This window comes from Pinus tabuliformis, chromosome J (genome assembly GCF_031772625.1).
Source record: "Pinus tabuliformis cultivar Carrire ecotype Pingquan chromosome J, CPIR1, whole genome shotgun sequence".
In the NCBI taxonomy this organism is placed as follows: domain Eukaryota; kingdom Viridiplantae; phylum Streptophyta; class Pinopsida; order Pinales; family Pinaceae; genus Pinus; species Pinus tabuliformis.
The window spans coordinates 1,116,107,159-1,116,114,175 of NC_142295.1; positions in this window are offsets into that span (position 1 = coordinate 1,116,107,159).

Here is a 7,017-nt window from a genome sequence, read left to right on the forward strand (position 1 = left end):
AATAAGATAATCATACACAGCTACAAATAATGATCCGATCCGTGTCACTATCTAGCGAGTTTGCCGGTCGTTTCTATTGCGAGGGCAGACATCATATAGATGACGTGCTGGTGTGGACGTGGAATGACGTTTAGTGTTACAGTCGAGGCGAAGGTTGGGTTGGTACGTGAAAGTATGTTGCCATTCACACGGAGTAAAGCATCGATGAAAATGTTTATAAGTATTTTGTGACAGCATGATGTCTCTTAATAGTTTATTTTATTTTGAGATACATGTGTTTTTTCAAATTTATTTGTTTGGATAGTCAATGGTTTTTAGAGAATCATTATATAAAACTAGGTTTGCATGAAAAATCGTAAAAGTGGATTGAAATACCATATACTAGTTTAACTCAGTAAACATCAAAACACCATGTTATGTGATACTAACCTCTTTTCAATTAATATATGTTTTTTACTAGTATTTTTTTCACTATATATATAGTGTATTTTCAGAGATAACAATAAGTTTAATTTTTGGCATGAGAAATTGCGATATAGAGATATTTAAGTCATCAAAATCTCTGAGGGACTGTACTTGGTGTAAGCCACACCACTCCTTAACATAAGTAGATTTTTTCCATGGAATTTTCCAATTTGTGACTTTTCATATCACATAGTGACTTAATAATACACCCCATCACTATCTATTCTACACTTTGTGAGATCAATTAATGCATTTAATTAAATGAAAAAAAAATATAACTATTTTAGAAATAAATTTCAACCTTTAATTGATGTATACTACCTAAATATGTCAAAATATTCTATACTATTTATTCAATACCTAATAATGATTTATAGTTAAGCTATAATTATGTAAATTTTATTCTGAAATTAACATGTTTATAACTCTAATAAAATTTAGAACCATTAATTTATATAAAAATTTTATGAAAAAGAAAGTTATGTTAAAATTTTATGAAAAACCATTCAGAATATAAGTTAATTTTGTTGATACATTGTTGTTCAAAATACGAAAAGATTAAATGAAACTAATTAAATAGTTCTTATAGTGTTAAGAATTAATTTGCATCTCACTTGACATGGGTGAAGAGCGGAGTTAAGCTAATTAAATAAATGGTGTAGTGTTAACAGTTAACTTGCAGCCCACTCTGAGGACATTGAACCAATATTTTGGACCTTTTGCCTCTCTATTTAATATTACATCAGATTTGTTTTCGAAATTATTGATTTGAACTAGTGAATAATCCTGTTATTATATTAAGCATAACCTTACAAATTGCATATCATTTGTAAAACCATAAGATCATTTATTAGGAACTCTCTTCGTTATAATAGTTTAACATTATGAAATATCTTAAAAAATAAATTTTTGAAAATTAATTATATGGATTTGGAAAGTCTTAAAAAATTATAAAATTTATATGTATAATAAATAGGTAAATATTTATGGTAAATAGAAAAATATATAAGTTATTATATATATTTTTTAGCAAATATTTTAGTGAATTATAAAATATTTTTGAATTTTCATAATTTTTTTATTAAATTATAAAATAATATAAAGGTTTTATATTTTTTTCACAAAATTAGAAAATATTGTAAAAATTTAGATAATAATTTATAATATATGTAACTATATATCATAATAATAATAAATAATTATTTAAACTATAATGTACTTATTTTTCATGTTTGAGAACAAATATCATGGGTTACTTTTATGAAATTTATTATTATAGGTTCTTCCAAGTATTTTTGGGTGATTTTATCATTTTTTATCACAAGGTTTTATTAACTACTAAATGGAAACTAGTTGGAGAGGTACAACCAAAAGTGTACAATGTTGAATTGCTGAGGTCTTGTGCTCAAACTAGCTCTTGACACGTTAAAAAAACAGTCATAGTCTTGTAATTCACATCCTAAAGGCTTCACATGAAAATAATATCTATGAATATCTATCTTAAAATAATCAATCTTTACATCAAATTCTTTCGGTTTCTTATATTTCTTATCTAATATCTAGGTACTTCTATAATTCTTTGGCTTAATATAAGCACAATGAAAGGCCACATAATAATTGAAGCCATATAATAATCCTAAAGTCATATATTTCTCAAATAAACATGACAAAAAGATAAACAAAAGGCTCCTTTATTCAAAACAAAGTATTTAACTTTAATTCAAACCCTTAAATAAATAAAACTTATATGACAACAAACTAATGTTCAATTAAACATCAAAAGAGAACTAGACACATTCAAGAGATAAATTAACGAAGGAAAAATTAATTAGAAATAATAGAAACTTCAATTAAGTCACATGTTGCTAAAATTCTTGGGGAACATTGTTAAGCATGGTTGTCAATATTTAACTATAAATTAATATAGTTGAGATGGTTGGCATTTGTTGAGCTAATCTCATCATGGTGAATATAGTTGCATAATTGGGAAAAATGTTAAAATTATATTAGAAATTTAATATTGAAAAAACGTAAATATTATATTAGATTAAACATATGTTAAATTTGTTATCTAAACCTATTAAAGTTAAAGTTATTAAGTGCGATGACTATATTAATGTCTATGACTACAATTAACCATGATTGACATGAGTTAATGTACATATTAAAAGGTCAAATATTATTAATCTCTTAAATATATGCATAGATAAATATATTATTAATGTGTTAACATATAAATGAATGTATTGTTACATTCTTATTAATGTATACTTAAATAATAATATAAATTTATTTTAAAAACTCATTAATATACTAATAAATATTATTATTGATAAACCTAACTATTAATATCATTAATAAACCTTAAACCTTATTATTAATAAATCTACTGTGCATGATGTCTATGTATAATCATGGTTGAGCATGATGTCTATGTTGATTATGTTTAACCATATCGACCATGATTGACATGTGTTTATATATATATATATATAATCATTGTGTTATTATGTGTAGATAAATGTATTGATATATAATTATTAATCTAGCATTATAAAGTTACTTGGTTTAAATAATATTATTAATAAAGTTATTAAACCTTATTAATAAATAAACACTATTTACCTAATATAAATATTATTAACCTTAACATTAATATTATTATTAAACCTTAAACCTTATTATTAAAATTTATTAATAATAATGTATTAATAAATTTTATTAAACCTTATTAGTAAGAATTAATATTAATATTGTTAATAGAAACCAAACAACTTAATGATGTCATACTTGGTTTTCATATGAATGTGTTAAGTTAATGCTTATATATGGCTTTTGTACATTTTGCTGCTACTACGAAGATATTGTAAAGGACCAACATTAAAGAGATAGTGTCATGCTATTAGGAATTTCCTAATTAAACTAAGTAAGCAAATTTGATTTCCTAGGGAGGTGTAGGTTGATCAGTTATGCCATGAATTTATACCCATCTAAAGAAAGGGTTTTCTTGAGTTGTTCTCAAGATGTAGTGTATCAAGCTAGAATTTAATGTAACCCTTAACCTTGAAGCAAGGCTTAGGTAATGATACCCTTCCTTGAAATGTAAAACTATAGAATTTTACCATTATTTCAAACCTAATGCAAAGATTCTATCCATAGGACCTATTTTTTTCTCTAGATCTAAATCCATGCGATGAAAAGTCAAACATTTTTGAGCTGAAATACTATATTCAAGAAGGTAAACGCATTGTAAAACTATTCAAATGCAATATTAACATAGAAACATAGAAAATAAATAAATAAATATGAAAAATACCATAAAGAAAAAATAATTGTCTTTATTTATGTTACCTAATGAGATTTTATAAGTTCACGATGTGTCCACCAATTCATTTAATATATGCATGTAAGGAGATTAAAAAATCTAAATAAATAATGTATAGCAGACTAATATAAAAGATAAAAAATAATTACATGCATGCACTTCAAGAACTAAGCGAATGACCATGATATAGTATTATGGTGCGTCACTAGAAAGGATTTACTTTATACATATTCACATGTAATATAAACTTTCCTCTTCATTTGTGAGTACTAAAGAAGAGAAAGTATTATGTTAATGTGTCAAAGGTCACCTTGTTAAAAAATAAAGCAAAATGATTACTTTGAATTGACACTTACGCTTGGGCTTAAAAAAATTAGACTCTCTTACACAAGGATGCCATTACTTTCCTCATTTCAAATCCTTATGACCTAAATTTTTAATGATGCCTTTTGCCATTACAAATTAATTACAACAATCTTGGTTTCACTTGAATTCTAATATTTCCTTTTTCCTATTTGATTTGGGCACACGTCCAAAATTAACTTTAACTTCCTCTTGACTTGTCCAAAATGAGAGAACATTTATCCAATACAAATTCCCCTCATGAATAGCTCTTAATAGAATTTCATGATCAATATATTTTCATTATAAAATTGATCTTTATATATCCAAACATGGATTTGGAATATGTAAAATCCATATACATACATAAATATATATACAAACTGGAACTCACACTTCTAGAATGGGTATGTCCTTCTCAACACAAGGTGTACTTTTCTTCTGAATGTTTCTCCATTATAGTTGTTAATTTCTTCATAGCACTCATCACAATTTACGAAACCACCTTGCTTGTAGTGACCATGGGTACCTACTTCATATAGTCCTCATGGATATTTAAGGTTTGAACCAATGATGTCATAAATATTGCCTTAATAATTGCCTTAATAATGTATGCTATGACCAACTCATCTATACCTCAAGGATCAAACTTATTATCTTTAGAGTTGAATTAACTGAGTGATTCTCTAAATAGTCATCTAACAATAACTTACCTTGCTTTTAGTGACCATGGGTACCTACTTCATATAGTCCTCATTGATATTTAAGGTTTGAACCAATGATGTCATAAATATTACCTTAATAATGTACGCTATGACCAACTCATGTATACCTCAAGGGTCAAACTTATTATCTTTAGAGTTGAATTAACTGAGCGATTCTCTAAATAGTCATCTAACAATAACTTATTACCTAACAACACGACATTTTTACGTAAGTAATTCTTATATTATGACATTTCTTCACTTCTATATACTATAACATATCCATCTACTATGAATTTCCAAGAGAAATAAAGTCCATTGAGGGCTTCCAAAATTATAATTCAAGTCTAAATACTTCTCAAGTGAGTGACAGGGATTTAATCTCCATGTAATATTCTTAAACATTTTTAATAGTATTCACAAATCAAGGGTTAACATCTATCCCCAAAGTGGTTATGATTGTTTTTCCATTTTAATTAAATTGATTAATTAAAAAAATGTCATATGAACAAGTGTCATATGAAATGAGTTATGATTTTTTTTGGGCATGTGGTACTAACAAGTCATGGTATTGACCCATGGTATTATAAAAAATTATATTCACGCATGAGGAATCTTTAGGGTAAAATGGAGATGAATATCCATGGTTAAGAATCTTGTTACATGTTATTTTTAAATGTATATATGTTTAATTTATATATTAATTATTTTTATAATTAATAATAATAATAATAATAAAGTAGTTATATTTTAGTTATATTTTATCATTTTTTAAATTTTAGCAATGAGAGATTTATCATAAAGTAAGTGTTTTGATGCTTATCATGGATTGATTCCTATTACTCTTTACTAACCAATTAATTTATATGATTGTGTTACTTATATGAACATAATATATATATGGTCATTATATAATATTTCATATACTCAACTATCCATATATCACAATTTTTTTTATAAATATAACTTTAACGCTAAAAAATAGATACTATAATTACTATAGTGTTAACAATATTGCTCATAGATACATTATTAGTGTAAATATATTTCATAATAAATTACAATAAGTATTATTTATTAGATAAAAGTCTATATTAATTATATTAGTAAAGTAAGAAAGAAATTCCACATATCATAGGGAATCAAATCCATAATGGTCTTACATAACATAAAACATGGTAACATTAATAATTTTACTATTTATTTTTAATATAAATTTCATTTTAACATATAAAATCTATTTTATTATAAAAAAATTAAGAAAATGTAATTAGTTTAATTTATTTCCATGTATATGATTTATTTTTATTTTTTAATTTAATTAGTTTTTGTTCCACTTTGATTCAATCTAAATATAATATTTATATTAATAAATATAAAAATTTATTTATATTAATAAATTTTATTTCATTTTGTCCTAGGGATAGCTCAATGAATGATTAAATTAATTTCAAATATGTGAAAATGGAGAGATACAAGGTTTAAATCTTTGTGGTTGTGATTCAGTTTATGGAGGGGAGAATAAGACATAAATCCAGAAGTGTACTAGAAATTATGTGTCAAATCATTTTCAGAGTGCTCTAGAATACTAAAATAAATATATAAATAATCTTTAGTTTTTAAATATGACTAATAATAAAAAAATTATATTTAAAGTTACAAAATAACTATCCTTAAATATTTCAAAATTTTCAAACTTAAATCTTAGGTTATAATTTACTTGGTTTATTTTAACAATGGAAAAAGATAAACCATATCATAAAAAAACAAACAAAGAATTAGTTTCATCATCCTTCACAAAGTTGTTACTAAAAATTAAAAAAAAAAATATGGAAAATTAATTTTATAATTAATTTCATCACGAGAGAGATCTTGTAAGAGACACTAGAAAATAACATATGGAATATTAATTTCATTGTCCCGAGGAGATTTGTTGTAGCAAATGGTAAAAATAACATACGGTGACACAAAAGTAAAATTCATGGCACATGATGGTTTCTCCATGTTGTGGGGAGAAAAGTTCAATGCCAAGTATTGGTTATTCCACACAGTAACAAGAATGGTCATAAAGTGTCTATATAGAGGGAAAAAAATTTCTACATAAAATATGTTGACAAAGTACATGGAAAATAATACAATTTAAAACAATAATTTCAATTTATTTTATAAGAAATTATCTTT